At 46.2% G+C, this 21122-nt stretch overlaps 1 protein-coding gene and 1 non-coding gene across 4 annotated transcripts in view; one reads left to right on the top strand and one right to left on the bottom strand.

Moving 5' to 3' along the window:
• Positions 1-21122, bottom strand: part of KAZN (kazrin, periplakin interacting protein) — a 1229956-nt gene that overhangs the window by 1000094 nt on the left and 208740 nt on the right. The window lies entirely within an intron of this gene.
• On the top strand, positions 3465-3567 carry LOC126944755 (U6 spliceosomal RNA). The gene has a single exon (XR_007722166.1). It is a non-coding gene; the product is annotated as a U6 spliceosomal RNA (small nuclear RNA).

Here is a 21122-nt window from a genome sequence, read left to right as displayed (position 1 = left end):
TTTTTTTTTTTTTTTTTTTTTTTTTTTTTTTTTTTGAGACAGAGTCTCACTCTGTCACCCAGGCTGGAGTGCAGTGGCACAATCTCGGCTCACTGCAAGCTCCGCCTCCCGGGTTCACGCCATTCTCCTCCCTCAGCCTCAGAGTAGCTGGGACTACAGGCACCCGCCACCACGCCTGGCTAATCTTTTGCATTTTTAGTAGAGATGGGTTTCACCGTATTAGCCAGGATGGTCTCGATCTCCTGACCTCATGATCCGCCCGCCTCGGCCTCCCAAAGTGCTGGGATTACAGGCGTGAGTCACCGCACCCGGCGAACCTTTATTTTTATGTCGCACAGAACACACACTCAGACAAAAAAAAAAAAAAAAAACACACACACACACACACACACACAGTAAAGGGGTATGCTTTTTCCCAGCTATTGGAAAACATATATAGGTTTCACGGATCCTACATTACCTCTAAAATTGTTTTCAGATCTGGCATGTCCTATGTTAAACTGCTTCCTCGTTTTTTTTTTTTATGTGCAGCCTTCACTGTGAAATAGTTTTTGCGTCTGGACAATGAAATCAAACTTGCCTAAAGGGCAAGGAACAACATATAATCATAAATTGAAATCTTTTCAGTTGGAAAGAAGTCACTGGAGGCAAAAAGGTGGTGGGAAACTTTTGCTTTGTTTTGTTTGAGACGGAGTCTCACTCTGTCACCCAGGCTGGGGTGCAGTGGTATGATCTTGGCTCACTGTAACCTCCATCTCCCAGATTCAAGTGATTCTCCTGCCTCAGCCTCCTGAGTAGCTGGGATCACAGGCGCCCACCACCACACCCGGCTAATTTTTGTATTTTTAGTAGAGACGGGGTTTCACCATGTTGGCCAGGCTTGTCTTGAACTCCTGACCTCAAATGATCCGCCCACCTCGGCCTCCCAAAGTGCTGGGATTACAGGCTTGAGCCACCACACCTGGCCAGTGGTGGGAGACATGTAATATTTAGGTAGTTACTTCATCGTTCTCCAAGACCCAGCATAAGCGGTCCAAGGCGGAACATCAGATCAGGGGTTAGAAGACCCAAGGTTGATTTACAATCCCACCTCTTCAAAGCTGTGTGACGTTGGGGAAATCACTTCACCTCTCTGATCGTCCTGATTTTATTTTTTTTATTATACTTTTGCATTTGTAAAATAAAAGTGTTATTTATGCCACGTCTCTCATTAGGTCATTGTAAAATTCAAATGAGACCTTTAATAAAACGCACCACTCTGTACAAATAAAGGAAGCATATCAGGAAAGAACATCTGAAGCTTAAGCTCAGATTCCCGCTCTGCCAGTGAATACTGCTGTGTCTGTGGGCCTCAGGTATCACTTTTTCCTTTTATGCTTCCGTTTCTTCATCTTAAAATGTAATAAATAAATTAAGCATCTTGGCAGGGGGTGCAGACGAGGGCTTCTGCCTTTATGACACATGGAATACCAGATGCGAGGCCTTTTCCTGTTGGAATTCTAGAGGAGGAAGCGTCTATCTTTGGCTGCTTCCCCTAGGGAACCCCATAATGAGAGAAAGGTCTTCGTGCCTCACGTGGCCGAAAGTCCTGCCCGTTTCAGTTGCAACTGTGTCCTAAGGAATCCCAGCTTCATTTTGCTCCACCACACACACAATCCACTTAAGTAGTGAGAAAAATCTGCTACAGATATAAACCAGATCATGTCACTGGCTAGTCCGAAACCCTCAGTGCTTAATATACCTCCCACTTACAACAAACCCTAAATTCCTTATTAGGGCCTCTAAGGCCAGGTAAGACCTGCCCGCAACCTCCAGCCCCCACCCCACCCCACCCCACCCATTCCACTGGCCTTACTGACCGAGGCTGCAGTTATACCTACCTTCCCATGGTTCCTCAATCCTGCCCTGATCTTTGTTGCCTGAGGGTAATGGTTCCTCAAATCTGCCCTGATCCTTGTTGCCTGAGGGTAATGGTTCCTGGAACCTGCCCTGATCTTTGTCACCTGAGGCTAATGTTTCTTCCATGGATGCTTTTTTCCCCTGTATTCCTTTCCTGTGGCTGCTGTAAGAAGTCACCCCAAACTGGGTGACTTAACAGAAATTTACTATCTTCCAGTTAAGGCTGGAGTTGAAAACTAAGGTGTCAGCCGGGCCCCACTCCCCCAAAAGGTTCCAGGGAACCACAGACCCTCCCAGCTTCTGGTGGCTTTGGCTTTCCCTGTGGCAGAGTCCCCAGCTCTCTGCCTCTGTCTTCACATTGCCTTGTCTTCTGTATCTCTATCTTCCCCTCTCTGTCTCCACGTGTCACTGGATTTCAGCCCATCTGGATGATCCAGGGTGATTTCACCTTGAGACCCTTTTAAATTACCTCTGCATAGATCCTTTTTCCAATCAAGGTCACCATCACAGGTCCCCGGGAATGTTCGGCTAGGACATGGACACATCTTTCTGGGGGCCACCATTGACCCACAAGCCCCACTGCCACACATTTTTGATGGGTCAGAAAATACATTTTTGATAGTCACAATCGGGACGGGGCAGGGGGAGGATGGTGCTCCCGACGACCAGTGGGTAGAGGCCAGAGAAGCTGCCAAACGTCTCACAGAGCACAGGATGCCCCTCCACAAGAGAGGATTCTCCAGCCCCAAATGTCAATAGCGCTGAGACAGAGAAGACCTGCCTTCCAGTTTTGGCACCTGCTGTTCCCTCTTCCTGGGAGACTAGTCTCACACGCCTGTGGAATCTGATCTTGTTATTGAGGCCTCACCACGGCCACCCATTACCCCATCCACTCGCTACTGCAATATGTGTTTCATTTCCCTCAGAGCCGCGTCTCAATGGGAAGCCCTTATTGATTCACTTACTTGTTTGCTGTGTCTCCCTCTCTCCCCTCCCCAGTGCTAACCCCCAACAGGAGACTGACCACGAGCTCCGTGTGAAAGCTGGATTTTGTCTCTTTCCGAACCACATCTCCATGCCAAGAACAGAGCAGGTGCTCTGTGCACACTTTATGAATGGAAGAATGAATGAATGAACAAGTAAATATCCTGCAAGAGGGCGGGCCTCAGAGGCACTGTCCACACCAAACATCGCCAGCACCCTTGAGGGGACTGATGGGACTTCGGGAACTCAGAGAGACCATCGGTGAATATACCAAGATGTCCTTTTCCAGAGAGCTTAAACGATAAATAAGAAAAGATCTTCCCTTCTTTTTCTCTGTGAGTTTAAGTCAAAATGTGGGTTTCACCGGTATCTATTATGTGCTGAGGATGGTGATAACTGATGTGATATTAACAATGAAGCTGAATGCAAGATCCCTGACTTTAACAAGCCTGGATTGTGGTTAAGACGATGACACTGAACTCAAATAAAACAGTGTCTGATTAGGTGCCAGGTTGTGTGAGGCTAGAGAGAGCCAGTGGCTAGGCAGGGACGGGTGGCATGGTAAAAGTGTCATCATAGGGGCTTGCTTCAGCAGCACATATTAAAATGAGAATGGTACACAGAAGATTAGCACAGCCCCTGTGTAAGAATGACACCCCAATTTGTGAAGCGTCCCATGTTTTGCTCAGTCTTCGGAAGGTCATTTCACCTTAGTGAACGTGCTCCAAGGAAACAATGTGAGGCAAAGCAAAACAGGTGACACCAAATGTTGAAATTGTGGTTGTGCACTACAAAAATATTTACGTAAGATATTTATGATATAAGAAAGGAACAGAGTTACATGTGAAATGCATCTTGCAAATGGGGGGAAAGTCATCACAGAAAGGTAGACCCTTGCCTGGGTCAGAATGAATGGGGAGGGCTCCCACTGGGAAGGAGCCTCTGAGGGGCCAGCCACACATTGGTCATGACTGAGAGATGAAGGGAGAAGCCTGGGCCACTTGGGAGCTGGTGAAGAAAAGGCCCCAGGAGAGGGTGGCAGCATGGATGGGTTTAGGTTGGATTCCATCACTTTCCGTCCTTGACCACTGAGACCAGGGGTGTGTGTGTTTGACCCATAGATAATACAGGCCCAACTGGGAGCTTTCAGTGAGGGAGGACACCTCAGAAGTCATTTGGGAAGATTGATCTGAGAGAAACAGAATAGCCAGGAAGAAGGAGAACTTGAAGGGAGGCTACCGTCCCATTTGCGGGTGATTGCGCCCATCCAGGCATGAAATGGTTTACTCTATTAGAAATGCCTATTTATTTCATAAGGAGAAGCAGAAAGCTCCTTCACCTTTCCATCCTTGCCTCTCCTGTTGCCTCTCCTCTTCTCTGTGTTTGGAATTCTTGCTTAAAAATTCCTCTGACTACACACCTGCTCGGAGTGATTCTCTTCTCTGCAACACAGCACTCATTTCCAACGGGGAAAACTGGAGTCACGGAGATGCTGGGAGGGAATGGTCCTGCAGAAGATGCAGCAGAAGGTACATACTCATCAACAAGGCTGACTTCTGTTGGAGACAACCATCTCCCTGAAGCCTCAACATCCACATTGCTTGACTTGGTTAAAATCTTTGACCTCAACACAGCATGAATGCAGCTTAAAAAAAAAAAAAAGTCATGCCTCTGTGTGTTTCATTTTATGCACTCGAAAAGCAGGCAGAATGCAGAGGAGTGGAGCTTCAGCCTCTACAGGAAAATGGCCATGAAAACACAACCATGGAATTGTCCCAGCAGGAAGAGACTCTGGCTGCCCAAGTAGCGACATCAAGATATTGGTGGAAATTCCAGACAACAGCTGGTTTGATCTATTATTTACATTCCCACATAATTTTTACATCTTTTCTGGATTTTAAAATCATCTCTGCCAACTCCCCATTCCTCAGCTTTGCTATCAAATATCGTCTTGCTTATCAAGTTACTCCCTACAAAGTAGGGTAAAAGAAGTATGTCACAGAGCAGTAGCCAAAACAAAAAACAAACAATAACAGAAACCAAGGTAGGTGTTTTAATCTAGTAGAGCATAATACAGGTACCTTTTTGTCCAAAAACAAGGACAAAAATGTTAGATCTTAAGTGCGATGTGGTAGAAATCTACAGCAAATGGAAAGAATGTATTTACAGATAAGCCTTCCGAAGAACAATCTGCTTCCATGCTCACAGCTTAAAACCAATAGACTACATGGATGATGAAAATGATCTGGTAGGTGCAATTAGCTACTTTATAACCAGGAGGCAATTGCTTCTACTGTGGCTTAATAACAACAGCATATTCTTCTACTGTAACAGAATAGAGAACATCAGCTCATCAACTATGTGAGCTGGGTCAGGTGAACAACTATCTCATTGAATCTCAGTTTCCCTGGTTATGACATGGTAGTAGAATCCCACAGGATTGTGATGGGAATGAAATGGGATGGTTCACATAGGAACTCTCTGTCAAAAAGCAGTGTGCTCCTTCAAGGAGGCACTTCTGGATAAAACAGAGCCAAAAGTGGCCCCAGGCAGAAGAGGTTATTGATTCCTTGGCCACAGGAGTGAAGTTCAAAGAAGAATTGGGTTTTATTGCATTACTCAAGTTTTGCTCAAACCCTTTACAGTTATCTCTGATGCCTCACTTTCTGCTGCACATCTAAAATTATTACAAATTCTTTTATTTCTTCTTTGAAACATATTCAGAATCTGACCACCTCTTACCCCCTCCACTGCTGACACCCAGCTTTCCTCATCTCTCACCCGGGTCTCCCTGTGCCAACACTTCCCATCTACACCCACTGACAGCTGGCTCTTCCACAGCCACGGCCAGATCATGTCTCTCCTTTGCTCAGAATCCTGCAGGGACCAGTCTTTTCTGAGATCTGGAATTACTTCTCCAGCCTCATCTTCTACTGTGTTCTACACACTCGGTTCCAACCATGCTGACTTCCCTGCTGCTGCTTGAGTACACCAGGCACCTTCTGCCTCTGGGCCTTGCACCGGCTATTTCCTGCATCTGGAATGTTCTTTGCTCAGATATTCCTGGAACTCCCTCGCCTCTTCCAAGTCAACTTCTCAAAGAGGCTGATTCTCACCTCCCTATTGAAAACTGGAACCCTCTACCCTGATCTCCCTTAGCTTGTGTGTTAGTTCTTTTTCACAGAACTTACCACCTTCTAACATTACTTGCTATTTTTATTCTTTATTTTCTACATTTTCACACACATATATAAGCATTTGAGTGCTCACATCATGAGGGAGGGATCTTTGGGCATCTTATTCATGGATGTATTCCACATTGGACCCATAGTAGGTCCTCAATAAATATTTTTAATTTTTAAAAGTGTTTATTAGGCATAGTGATTAAAAGCTTGGATTCATGATCCAGATTGCCTGCATTGGAATCTGGGTTCTTCCAATTCCTAACTGTATAACTGTGGATACTTTACATAATTTCTCTGTGCCTGATTTTCCTCCTGTAAATGAACGCCCGCTTCTATGGAAGTAATTCTTGTGGAATTATTGCTCCTTGCGCTTCAGGTTGGTATATGGTAAACCAGAATATGGGATTTCATTCACCATAGTGAAGAGTTAGCTGACCAACAGAAGAGGTTTCTAAGGGAAGGTTTGCATACCACACCTTTCCCTGGTTAACCATCTTCTAGATGCCTGCTAATAAAACTATACTCATATATGATAGGCTATATCAATTAAAACTCCTTGATGAAGCAACATGGGTGAGCAGACTCAAATATCCACGGTAGTCACAGCTTGACTTGTGGGGTTCTCCCTCTCCTTCTCTCACCTCTGCTTCCTCTGAGTTGGGCAATATCCTCAGTCAGCTCTTGCCTCATGGTGCCAAGATGGCTGCCACAGTTCCAGACTAGACACCATCATAGGCTGTGGACTAGTAGAAGAGCACAGAGCTCCTTTGCCAGACTGCCCATCTGGGGCTCTTGCTCTGCTCTCTTTGGCTCGTATGCCCATCCTTGACTCAATCACTCTAGTAAAAATATATGATTCTCTGATTAGCTAAAACCTAAGTCAAATGCTCCCTAAGTCAGAGGTGAAGTCCCTCCCAGGGCACACAGACAGGGGGCGGGAGAAAGCAAGGTCAGACACAGTTAGCAGCAGAAGGATGCATGGGTACCAGAAGCCAGAGACAGCACATGTCCACTGTCCTGAGAACACTGCCAATCCCCTCCAAAGAATCTTCCCTCCCTACTTCCTTTAGGTTTCACAATCCACTGAAGTATCCTTCCCTAAGAATTCAAAGTCGGTTATATTTGGACCAGGTACCTCTGGGCCCAGTGAAGGAAGATGGGCATCTACAATCTACTGATGCTAAACCTAACCTTGAGGTAAGATGAAACCCAAACCCTTGGAATAAAACTAGATATGTGATATGGTTTGGATCTGTGTCCCCACCCAAATCTTATGTTCAACTGTAGTCCCCAGTGTTGGAGGTGGGGCCTGGTGGGAGGTGATTTGATCATGGGGGTGTTTTCTCATGAATGGTTTAGCACCATCCCTTTGGTGCTGTTCTCATGATAGTGAATGAGTTCTCACGTGAACTGGTTGTTTAAAAAAGTGCATGGCACCTCCCCCTCTCTCTTGCTCCTTCTCTGCCCATGTGAGATGCCGTTCCTCTTTGCCTTCTGCCATGATTATAAGTTTCCTGAGGCCTCCCCAGAAGCCAAGCAGATGCCAGCATCATGCTTCCTGTACAGCCTGCAGAACCATGAGCCAATTAAACCTCTTTTCTATGTAAATTACCCAGTGTCAGATATTTTTTTATAGCAATGCAAGAACGGATGAATACAATATACACAGGAAAACCGCATGTCCTTATGGTCCGTCTCCTGTATGTCCTAGTCTAGCGGAGTGTGAACAAGGTACTTATCCCATCTGTGCCTCAGTTTCCTCATATCTGAAATGGGCATCCTACTTTTTCATGCTAAATAGGGCTGCTGTGAAGATTAAATTGGATCATACACATAAAGCCCTTAGAACAGTGCCTGGCACCTGGCAAAGACCTGCTAAATGTTAACAATTATTATTGTCCTTGTTATTATTAGCAAGGGACCAGTAACCAGCTTAGTACAGTACTAAGTCTTGTGACATGAGACAGATGTACGCAGTGTTATTTGGCCTGAGAGTCCTTCTTATCTTCCCAAGAGGAATGTTTGCCTTGAGTGTCAGCTATTGAGACATTTATAGACAGACTTTGCAGCACGTCCCACCCTGGGTTGGACTCTCCCTCGCTAAAGAGTTAATCTATCTGATCAGTAAATTGCTCTAGCCCTCGTCTGTTACTAGCTAATAAAAAGAAGGCTGAGTTGATGGTGGTCTAAGGTGAGCCAAGTGGAAGATGGAAAAAGACTCATCCCGGAGGGCAATGGACTGGAGACACTAGAGGAGTTCTAACATTTGCTCCAATTGTGGTAACCCTGAAGACAAAAAGATGGCACAGACACACCTGAGCAGCTGCAAACCCTTGCTGCCCCTTAGCATCCAACAGTGAACTATCTAAGCAGGAAAAATAATTGCCCTAACACAATTGACTTAAGTCTCTTATCTGCCCAGAACTTCTGGGCTGAGCTTATGAGTCCTGATAAAAGTCTAAGGATGGGAAGAAAAGGCTCTCTGCCTCTCCAGTAAGGAAAAAATCTGCCTGCTCCCCTACAGACCCATGGACTGCCTGGCCTTCCCATCATGAAAACCCATAGATAGCATGCAGGAAAGAAGATTAAAAAAAAAAAAAAAAAAAAAAAAAAAAGTGTTAGAGCTGACTGTTTTTCATTGGTGACTCATCTTACCTAGTGTTTGTCTCTGAAAAAGATTCAGAATCCTGGCTTTAGCAAAGGGTTTTTTGTTTGTTTGTTTGTTTTTGACAGTGACAGGCTTTCTAAGGCTACCCAGCCAGGGCAACCTCTCTGGATATCCTGGCAAATCTGGAACCAACTGTTTTCCTGACAATCTGGTGAGAGAAGTCAGGAAACTAATCTGTCGCATTCTTTTAAAACCCTTGGCAGTTTTTAGTCAAATTACAGCTCAGATGTTTGGTCAGCAGACAACCCAGTTCCACTAAAACATTCCTGGCTCTATCCCTAATGAGTGTTAGAATCCACCATGGTCCAGTTGGTTCTTCTGACACCCAGTCTTCCCATCTGTAAAATGGGGAGATTCAACCAGATCAATTCTGAGATCTCCTAGGTGAACATCCTCATGATGTTCTGTTTCAAAGAAAGGGTTTGTATCTGTGGTCAGCATGTAAGGCAAAAATTATCCCATGACATGGTTTCCATTGCCTATACAGTGCCCTGGCCTTAGGTTTTGTTTTGTTTTTTTTTTTTCTGGACTGTACGTTAAATTTTATACACTCCAAAATTTGAGACTCACTGAGCAAGACAAAGAAAGGAGTAAAAGAGATGGATGCAGGCCGGCATCTAGGCCTTCAAATGATCTTATCTTGAAAATAACTATCAAATCCCTGATGATGAAAAGGCGATGGGGGAAGAAGGGATAACATGTTCCTGCCTGATGGTAGGGTTTGATCTATTTTGTTTTGAAAACCCTCTGGAGCCTTGGCCCTACTGATAGATTTGTTTCTCCCTAAAAGGATTAAATAACATGTTATGAGTGAATAAAGCATGTAGCACAGAATCCAGAACCTGGTAGGTAGGAATACTGGAAACTAGTTGGATTTGAATCTAAATCTTGCCTTTTCACCATTCTTCGACAAACCACAAAGGAGAATGTGGTCACCTGTGAGCTGTCCTCCAAAGCTGGGTTTTCCAATGGTGACCCCACCACACAGCTGCCCCATGCAATGCCCTGGTCTCAAGTCCCCTGGACCCTGGGGTTAGCAGCAGCAGAAGAGTGAGCAATGCCACTGCAGCTGAGCTCACATGTGGGAAACCTTTCCGTAAATAGCAAAGGCTGCTCATCAATGATGAATCATTAGCACCATCCACCTGACCAATGAAACCAGACTGGGCCTTCTCATGTGGGTAGTTCACGAGCTAACATTTCAGTCCTCAGCATGAGCCAGGCAATGGTCCGTGATTTACCTGCAACAAGAACCCCTTACAGTGTGAGGCACACACCATCATCACCAGTCTTACTTGCTCGGGGAGGACAGAGAAGATCAGAGAGGCTAAGTGACATGGCCAGCCTCACCCCATCACTAACTGGTAGATCTGGGATTCAGACCTGGGTCATGCCTGTCTTTAGAAGGGGCCCATCTTTCCTCTTACCTCCCCACCCCCTGATTTCAGATCTGCTGACCCAACCCCCAGTGTGATGGTATTTGGAGGTGGGGCCTTTGGGAGGTGTATTAGTACATGTTCACACTGCTGATAAAGACACACTTGAGATCAGGAAGAAAAAAAGGTTTTAATGAACTTACAGTTCGACGTAGATGGATAGGCCTCACAATCGTGGTGGAAGGTGAAAGGCATGTCTCACACAGCAGCAGATAAGAGAAGAAGCTTGCGCCGGGAAATTCCCCTTTTTAAAACCATCAGTTCCCATGAGACTGATTCACTATCACAAGAAAAGCATGGGGAAGACCTGCCCCCATGACTCAACTACCTCCCACCGGATCCTTCCCACAATACATGAGAATTCAAGATGAGATTTGGATGGGGACACAGTCGAACCGTATCATTCCACCCCTGGTCCCTCCCAAATCTCATGTCCTCACATATCAAAACCAATCATGCCTTCCCAATAGTTCCCCAAAGTCTTAACTCATTTCAAGCATTAACTCAAAAATCCACAGTCCGAAGTCTCATCCCAGACAAAGCAAGTCCCTTGCACCTATGAGTCTGTAAAATCAAAAGCAAGTTAGTTACTTCCTAGACACAATCCAGGCATTGGGTAAATACAGCCATTATAAATGGGAGAAAATGGCCAAAACAAAGGGGCCACAGGACCCATGCAAGTCCAAAATCCAGCAGGGCAGTCAAATCTGAAAATTCCAAAATGATCTCATTTGACTCCATGTCTCATATCCAAGTTACACTGATGAAAGAGGTAGGTTCTCATGGTCTTGGGCACCTCACCCGTGTTGCTTTGCAGGGTACAGCCTCCCTGTTGACTGCATTCACAGGCTGGCATTGAGTGTCTGCAGCTTTTCCAGGTGCACGGTGGGAGCTGTCGGTGGATCTACCATTCTGGGGTCGGGAGGACAGTGGCCCTCTTCTCACAGCTCCACTAGGCAGTGTTCTAGTAGGGACTCCATGTGGGGGCTCTGACCCCATATTTCCCTTCTGCACTGCCCCAGCAGAGGCTCTCCATGAAAACCCTGCCCCTGCAGCAAACTTCTGCCTAGACATCCAGGTGTTTCCATACGTCCTCTGAAATCTAGGCAGAGGTTACCAAACCTCAACTCTTCACTTTTGTGCATTGGCAGGCTCAACACCATGTGGAAGCTGCCATGGCTTGAGGCTTGCACCCTCTGAAGCCATGACCCAAGCTCTACATTGGCCCCTTTCAGCCATGGCTGGAGCAGCTGGGATGGAAAGTGCCAGATCCCTAGGCTGCACACAGCATGGGGACCCTGGGCCTGTCCCACAAAACCACTTTTTTTCTCCTAGGCCTCTGGGCCTGTGATGGAAGAGACTGCTGTGAAGACCTCTGACATGCCCTGGAGACATTATCCCCATTGTCTCGGGGATTAAGAATTGGTTCCTTGTTACTTACGCAAATTTCTTCAGTCGGCTTAGATTTCTCCTCAGAAAATGGGATTTCCTTTTCTATTGCATTGTCAGGATGCAGGTTTTTCAAACTTTTATGCTCTGCTTCCCTTATAAAACTGAATGCCTTTAATAACACCCAAGTCACATCTTGAATACTTTGCTGCTTAGAAATTTATTCTGCCAGATACCCTAAATCATTTCTCTCAAGTTCAAAGTTCCACAAATCTCTAGGGGCAAAATGCTGCCAGAATCTTTGCTAAAACACAACAAGTGTTCCCTTTGCTCCAGTTCCCAACAAGGTCCTCATTTCCATCTGAGACCACCTCAGTCTGGACTTTATTGTCTATATCGCTATCAGCATTTCAGGCAAAGCCATTCAACAAGTCTCTAGGAAGTTCCAAATTTTCCACATTTTCCTGTCTTCTTCTGAGCCCTCCAAATTGTTCCAACCCCTGCCTCTTACTCAATTCCAAAGTTGTGTCCACATTTTTGGGTATCGTTTCAGTGGCACCCCACTCCACTGGTACCAATTTACTATATTAATCCATTTTCATGGTGCTGATAAAGACATGCCTGAGACTGGGAAGTAAAGGAGGTTTTAATGGACTTACATTTCCATGTGGCTGAGGAGGCCTCACAATCATGGTGGAAAGTAAACGGCACGACTCACACAGCAGCAAAGAGAAGAAGCTTGTGCAGGGAAAGTCCCCTTTTTGAAACCATTAGATCTCATAAGACTTATTCACTATCATGAGAACAGCATAGGAAAGATCTACCCCCATGATTCAATTACCTCCCACTGGGTCCCTCCCACAACACGTGGGAATTCAAGATGAGATTTGGGTGGGGACACAGCCAAATCATATCAGGAGGGTTAGATGAGGTCACGAGGGTAGGGTTCTCATGATGGGATTGGTGGCTTTATAAGAAATGAGAGACACTGTTGTATCTCCACCATGTGAGGCCACAGTGAGAAGGTGGCTGTCTGCAAGTCAGGAAGAGAGCCCTCACCAGGAAGTGAATCTGCAGGTACCTTGCTCTTGGACTTCCAGCCTCCAGACCTGTGGAAGATCAGTGTCTGCTCTTTAACCCACTCAGTCTGTGGGACTTCGTTATGGCAGCCTGGGCTGACTAAGGCAGACAGCAACAGAGCCAGCACAGGAGCAGTGGCTAAGAACGTGGGGTTTGTACACAATAGACTTGGGTCAGAGACTTAGCACCTCCAAATACTAGGTAAGTGAACCAATTTACCCTCTCTGGGAAAATGTACCCTCCGTGGTTGTAGTTGTGTCATTTATAAATGGGAATGGTAGCAGCACTTGCCTTATGGAATCATTGTGGCGATGGACTTAGAGGGCTCAGCATTTCTAGTACACAGCAAGCTTGCAATGAATATTAGATTAGAAAATATACTGACACTGTGTCTAGAATGACACTGTGTCATCACTTTTAGAGATCAAGGTATTGAAAGTTTCCATCTAATCAGTTTTCCAACCTGATATGTGAAAAGAGTAATCTATCAAACCGTTATCATTGTTAATGGTGAATGGGGGGATGCAGAAGGAAGGGAGGAAGAAGGAAAGGCTTTTCGAATACAGAGTGATATGTGGGCAGTCGGCCCAGATATGGAGGATATGGGGGGCATCGAGGGTGGGGTGGGCAAAGAGAGGACACAATCTGGATGCCTGAAATAGGGAGCTCGAGAGAGTTCCAGGCTGGAGAGCAGAGTGTGGCTTCAAACACCTAAACCACTTCCTTCCTGATTCTGGAAATCACCAGAGCCACATCCTGCCTCCCCAGGGATCCCCAGGGTTAAAAGAGAGCCCTGAGGAAAATCAAAGTCTTGCCTCAAAAGTGCGCTGATCCCCAACGCCGGCCCCCCACACAGCAGCTGAAACATGATACATTCGGTCACCCACACGCACTGTCTGGGTAGCCTGAAAATAATGGGGCCGGCTGCTGCTGTGGCCCTGAAGAACCAGGCACCGCATCGGTCCAGGGATGCTTCCCATGCAGCTTTGCCACTGCCATGGCTTGCCTGGGGCTCAGTGTTTCTAAAAGGCTGACTGCACCTCTTAAAAGCTGCACTGCAAGGCCTCGGAGGATTCATTGAGCCGCGAGAGAAGAGTGCCCTCCCCTGGACGTTTGCTGCCGGTTTGTGGCCTCCACCAAAACCACCGCTGAGGTTTCCCCTTCCTATCCGAACAAGGGGGCAGATTCCAGGCAAAAACGCCCCTTAATTTCAGACGGCCACACACAGGCACTGGTCAGTAGATGCCCCACTGGCGTCTTTGCTCTCCTGCTGTTCAAAAGTTTCCACCATGCAAAGCCCCTGGCATTAATAATGTCATTGAGTCTGCATGCAAATCCTCATAGAACAGGACAAGAAACCGAGTTCAGGAAGGCTCAATGGTTTTCCAAGGTCATGGAGCTTGGACAGAGCTCAGACACCCCAGCACTGTGGTCAGGAAGGAGCTTATACTCTGCAGTCAGAACACTTGGGTGTTTGTCCAGCTCTTTCATTTTTTCAGCCGTGCAATTCAGGGAAAGTGACTCAACCTCTCTAAGTGTCAGTTTCCTTTTCCGTAAAACAGGATAATCAACTCAAACATGGAAGTTCTTGGAAAAATACCAAGCACATGGGAAGGATGTAATAAATGACGTCTCCAGTCACCTTCCTTCTCTGTCAGACCTCAGGGCCTGGGCTAATGGTGGGCCTGCATTTTTCAGGGAAATTGCTTTATATGTCACTACCTGTGTAAAGGCAGAATTTGGAGAACTCAGCTGAGAATGTGGTGTGACACTGGCTTTTGCCACCCAGTCATCCTTTTGCTGGACATCACAGGGTTGGCAGGGTATTTGCCACTGAACATCTCTGTTCTCTGTCAGCCCCAACTCCCTACAAGACAGGGATTGTATAGCTTTTACGCCAGAGAAAGAACCAAGAAACGAGTGACTTTACTGCTGTCCCCTGACTTGCCCAGCCTTGAAATTGCATGGGGATCCCCAATGCTGAGGAAGGGGTGGGCAGGAAGGAAGGAGCACCTCCTACAGACAAATCTACACTGTAGAAATAAACAGGAAGACTTTGGAGGGTGCAACTGAAAAAGTGAAGAAAATCCTCATCTCTAATGAGCAGGGGAATGATGTGTCACTTTAGACGCTTGGGCAAAGTCTTTGCCCATCAAAGCCAGGGATGCAGTTAGTGACAGGCAAGACTGCCTTTCTCCCACACAGCACTTTGAACTCTGCTGGGGCTGACATCAGCACTCAGTGAACAGTTATCTAGAGCTTTCTATGTATCAGGCACAGGGCTGGGGGCTGAGATCCAGTAAAGAGTGTGGCAGCTTGGAAAAGGTCAGGAGACAAAACCAAGGCAAAGGGCATGGCAGGAACAAGCAGCACAGCCAGCCTAGTCATCAGTGCCAAGACTGCACTCTCTCATGCCTCCAAGGTCTCTGACTTCTTCTGCTACCCGCCAAGACAACTTCCTGCTTTGAAAGGACTCATGTGATTACACCAGGCCCACTCCATCCATCTCCCTTTTTCCACGTAAGGTAACACAATCACAGGAGTGACATCTTATCAGAGTCACAGGTTCCCCCTACACTGAAAGGAGAAGTGATCGTACAAGGGTGAGGGTCCCTGTGGGTGAGAGTGTCTGCCACCCTCCCAACAAAGTTCTTTCTCCTTAAAGCCAGGACATCACATCTTGGAATCAAGACTGTTGACAACACACAGTGGCTGAAGGGGAATGGGAGGTATGCAGGCAGCTCCTCGTCGATATAACGGCGAGGGGCTTGTCCTCACTACCATATGGTCACACAGCATCCAGCCTGAGCTAGCAGCGTCCTCAGCACTGCAGATACACGGATGAACACACCAGATCAGGAGCTCACCTTCTAGCAGAGGGAGTCAGGAAGACAGCAAATAAGTGGGAAGAGGACAGAGAAGAAACCTTGCTGGCCTGCCTGATGTGGACAGCCAGTCGGTAAGGTCAGACCCAGCCTTGGGTCAGAAGTCAGTGGTCAGATACGGCAAAGCTGCAGCAGACCCTCTAAGCCCGGAAGCTGGCGGTCTCAGCAATTCAGTCCAGAGGTTAGAATCTAAGCAAAGGGGCTGAGCATGGTGGCTTTCATCTGTAATCCCAGCACTTTGGGAGGCCGAGGCGGGCGGATCTCCAGGTCAGGAGTTCAAGACTAGCCTGACCAATATGGTGAAAGCCCGTCTCTACTGAAAATACAAAAATTAGCTGGGCGTGGTAGTATGCAGCTGTAGTCCCAGCTACCCAGGAGGCTGAGGCAGGAGAATCACTTGAACCCAGGAGGTGGAGGTTGTAGTGAGCCAAGATCACACCACTGCACTCCAGCCTGGGTGACAGAGTGAGACTCCATCTCAAAAAAAAAAAAAAAAAACAAAACAAAAAAAAGAATCTAGGCAAAGGGTCAGGGCATTAGGTGTGGAGTCCAGAGACAATGCAGGTATCCAGGACTTTCAATGCCCCTGCTCTGTAAAGGTACAGACAGGGCTGGTGAGGAATAAGAGGCTCTTTTTCAAAGTATACATGCAACCCTCAAAAAGCACAGCTGGGAGAGAGACAGCCCTTCTGTGTGAATGAGAAAAAGGAACCATTTCCTTCAAGGGCAGCAACCCTGCCCCGGTCCCTTTAGACTCTGCTGGGCCTGACGTGAGTACTCAGTGTACAATTATCACCAGCTTTCCATGTGCCAAGCAGAGGGCCTAGAGAAATGAGTAGTTTCTTCACTTTTTCAATGTGCAACCCCCAAAGTCTTACTGTTTATTTCTACAGTGTAGATCTGTCTCTAGGAGGCGCTCTTTCCTTCCTGCCCACCCCTTCCTCAGCATCAGGGATCCCCACGCAATCTCAAGCTTAGTGGCTAGGCATATCCTGGACTGCAGCCCATGTGTGTGCTGTGGCTAGGTGCCCTGATGCAGAGGCCCTGGGTGGAAACTCTGTTTATCCTGCTCCCTCCCTATCTCTAGCATTTTGCCTAATGTCTGGCATAGCACAGACCCTCAATAAATGTCTGCTGTGTGGATGAATATTGATGAAACCTCCCTTGGGACACTGACGTACTTCCAGTGAAGTCAGGAGTCATCCAGGGCCATTTTAACCCCACATCCTTTCCTGTGCAATCTAGAGCAATGCTGTCCAGCAGAAATATAATGCGAATTGCGTATGCAATTTAAAAGTTTCTAGTAATCTCATTAAAAAGTAAAAAACACACACAAACCAAAGTTAAAATTAATTGTAATAATATATTTTATTTAGCCCAGCCAAAATATCGTCATTATTGTATTAACATGTAGTCAATATAAAAAGATAATAATGAGATATTTCACATTCCTTTTTTTCCCTCTTCTAAGCCTGAAATCTAGGGTGTATTTTACACTCAAAGCACAGCTTGGGCTAGCCACATTTTAAGTGTTTTATGGCCACAGATGGTTTGTGGCTACCACATTAGAGAAGGCAGATCCAGAGCCTGTGAGCTTTCCGAAGGAGAAAAACTTCTTGAGATCTGGAAAAAAAAATTTATTATTCCAAGTCATGCAAATAAAACCTCCTAAGAGAAACAGATATGCAATAGAAGTCAAAAAACTACAAAATGATCTGGATAATAAGAGTGCCTAGATCATAGCACTGCTGTAAGTTGCATGAGTCACACCCGTACAGACGCAGGAGAAGGTCAGTGGCACAGGAGGACTTAGTTATATCAATGGGTCAAATGCAACTCAAGTCTAAATTCTTAGAGAGTTAAACAAAATTGCATTGCAAGTGGGATTTGGATGTGTATTAATATATCTTATGTAATGAGGGATTTGTCCTCCAAAAATGAGTTCCCAAGGTTTGGCAAGGTTGTAAGCATCCTCGGAACCCATGCCCCCATGCCCTGCAAGCCTGAAATTTGCAGGTGAAGGAAACGGAACATCCAGCTGAAGTGGAGAGCAAAGGGCCAAGGATCTGGACAAAAACCACCCTGCTGACTAAATGCATTTTTCAAAAACAGTACATTTGCATAGCACCACTGATGCAGTGAATAAGATTTTCTTTTTTCCTGCCTGTCAAGCCACTTATTAATCATAACGTATTATTGCTTTGCTTGTTCAATATGTGGAGTGAAACACCAGGATCCAGCTGAGAACAGGACTGAAGAGAACAAAATTGGGTGGCAAGAAAAGAGCAAAATTAACATAGGCTACAGAGAAACGGTAGGGAAAAAAATGCCGCTATCCTTTTAGAACAGATTTTTACAGCTATCAGAAAAGTAAACGGAAACTTAAATTAATTTTTAGTGCAGCTCCTACTTGACACTGAAGTCATTTTGATAAGGAATGGCATTTTGAGGAGAGGGGCCTGATGGAGGAGAGTTTAAGCCGAGTGGAATGGTTGCTCCAGTCTTTGCCTTCTCGATGCAGCTGCAAATTAGAGTAATTACCCTCAGGTTCATGCTGGACCGTGCAAATGGGAAATCAAATTTATGTTCCAAAAAGAAATGAAAGAAAAATATCAGAGCGTGGAGAAAGAAGGGTAAGGGTCAAAATCACTCTTGACATAGCAGAAAGGACATGATAGATTTTAGCAGATAATAAATGACAAGAAAGGAGTTAGGTTGTAAGTCCAGGGAGGCACCTACTGAAACTTCAAACTAAGCTAAGGAACTCAGAGTAGACAAAGGAGGTTTCAACACATATGCACACACACACACAGCCCTCAGATATACATCAAAGTCCTCAAGAAGTGGATCTATACTTGCCTGTGGTCAAAGGAACATCAGAAGGAGAGTTAGTTTTCATAGCATCATAAGAGTTTGAAATGGATAAATGGATCATTGCCAATACTAAGTGCTACTGGCCCACCCCTGTGCAAATACTCTTTGTTCCCTATTGCAACATATAAAGAATGGACTAGAAACACGTGGCTGACTCTCATGACCTCACTCTGGGCTAGATGTTGTCCTTGGCTCCATTTCACTCTTAAGTCATCATGCCACAATGTTTGGTACCCAGGCAGTACCTCTCTCATGCGGTGTCTTTCCTACTATGACACAGGACTTCGGTCCTTAAGTAAAGGTCATGGGCTATGACTGATTCACAAATGCGAGCTCAGCCACACTGCAGTCCTAGCTCAGCCTGTGCATTCTGAGTCCTGGCTGTGAAACACTCATACACACGATTTTTTAAAAGCATCTGAAAATCCTATGGCATAGGCAGCACAGACCCAGCCATGATGGAATTAGAAATATGTTGGGGTTGGCACAGGCATAGCTGTGTGTTCTCCTTCCTGCCAAGGATGGAAGATGATTGACTGAATGGGAACAGGAAATCGGCTTGCCAGAATGCATCTAAAATGGGATGTGCATGCTTGGGGGAGTGTTAACGTTATGCTTCAAAAAAGGAACAAATGGGCAAGTCCACACGGTTCCCAGCTCGTTCTAAAGATAAAGGATGGCTTTGGGGATACGTAAGAGGACAAGGCACAGAGAGAGGCCAATTCCACCCCCTGGGAGATAGCTGGGTATTTTGGAAAGTGGAATGACCATCATTTAGAAACAGAGTCAATTTGTCAGCGAGCACTACAAGTTTGCCCACCACCTGCCTCCTGGGAGGGAGATCTATGCTGGCACGATGCCATGTTTTGAGCAGCAGCACAGCCTCTTAAAAATGGTTCAGGTAAAAACATATTGATTGCTTGTCTGTATGTGCCAGGCATTGTGTTAGGAACTCAGATGCAATTAGAGCAGGACACAGCCCCATCCTTCAAGGAGCTTCTGATTCAGCAGAGACATACTCCTCCCTAAACAGGGAGCTATACTCTTCTATAGTAAGGGCTGTGAGAGAGCCACAGACATGCTGGAGATGAGCCTCCCCCTGGCTTGGTGGAGGTGGGGAGAAGGCTTCCTAGAAAAATATGGCTTTCAAGCAAAGACCTGAGGGTGAATAAGATGTAACCAGTAGAAAGAGTGGTGAGACTGGAAGAGTTTGGGGTACGATAAAAGCATCCTCAGTGACCTGCAGGCCACGGCAAGCTTCTGGAGCATCTTGTGGTGCAGTACGGCTAGAATGCAGGGTAACAGGGGCAAGGTGGAGGGTAAATTGGAAGTTGGTCAATGATAGATAGATTCTGAAATTCAGCAGAGAGAGGATCTTAGAAATCTTGCACAATCCCCTCACTTGGTAGAAGAGGAAACTGAGGCACCATCACAGAGGAACTACCTGTTCAAGTACATAAAGCTGGAGTGTGATGAGGCAGGCCAGGTAGGTTTCTTGGAGTCAGGTGACAAGGCTGCATCTACAGAATTGAGCCATCATCACAATCTCCTTTCCCACTTGGTAGAGTCACCAATAAGCATGCTTTCCCTGGGGCACACAGCCCAGCATACAAAGCTCATGAGTTTATGTGCCATGATCCAGTTACAATGGAGCTTCCACACACACTGTCTCATAGGATCTCCACTGCAGCATCGTAACTAGACGCATCCCTACATCTCACACTCCTGAAGACCAAAGAGCTCAACCGAGGTGGCCTTGTCTGGAAACCCCCCTGAGAACTGCAACACTGAGACATGGAGCCACACAACATATGGTGTTCTTCCTTGAGGCCCCTCCCCCAGTCCCTTAAATGTGTTCATCTCAGCCACTTTCCTACCCATAAATGTGAGTTGCAGATGACAGGGAGAGGAATTACTTTAATTAGGTTTTCCTGCAATAAAGAGGGATCTTGATGTAAGAAAACAAAGCAGGCAAAAACAAAAACAAAAAAAAAAACTATCTTGGGCTAATGGGAAAGACTAAAAAATGGTGACACCAATTGCTGGCTTGAGCTGTCTCCTAACTGCTCTCATGACATACTGGATCTAGGGGCTGAATTAAGAGGACAGGGGTGGTGGGTCACTGCCCGGAGACAGGCTCTTACATCCAGGAAACATCAGCCCTCTCACCTGGGCTCTGAATGAACCTGGGGAGGAAAATCCCGAATGATGACAAGACAACCCAGCAATCTACACTTCCCTGAACAGGTGTTGAGAATGTGACGGAGGGAGGGAAGAGGGGAGGCAGAGAGGGAGGGAAGGGAGGGAGAGAGGGAGAGAGGGAGGGAGGGAGGGAAGGGGAGGGAGGGAGGGAAGGAGGGAAGGAAGGAGGGAAGGAAGGAGGGAAGGAGGGAAGGAAGGAGGGAAGGAGGGAAGGAAGGAAGGAAGGAAAGAAGGAAGGAAGGAAGGAGGAAGGAAGGAAGGAAGGAAAGGAAGGAAGGAAGGAAGGAAGGAAAGAAGGGAGGGAGGGAGGGAGGGAAAGAGTGGTTGGGTGAGTGTATCATTGGAAACTTGGTGAAAAATTATTTAATCTGCATGCATTGATCCAGCTAGTGTTAATAGGACCAGTCAGGCACATACACAAAAGCAGAGGTTACCAGGGTTCCTATTTTAGGGCTTTCAGGGGAAACTCACTATCTCAAAATACATCATTCACATCTTCTGGGATGCCACTGAATAGAGA

The sequence above is a fragment of the Macaca thibetana genome, chromosome 1, assembly GCF_024542745.1.
Source record: "Macaca thibetana thibetana isolate TM-01 chromosome 1, ASM2454274v1, whole genome shotgun sequence".
NCBI classification, from domain to species: Eukaryota; Metazoa; Chordata; class Mammalia; order Primates; family Cercopithecidae; genus Macaca; species Macaca thibetana.
This window is presented reverse-complemented; position numbering and strand designations above follow the sequence as displayed.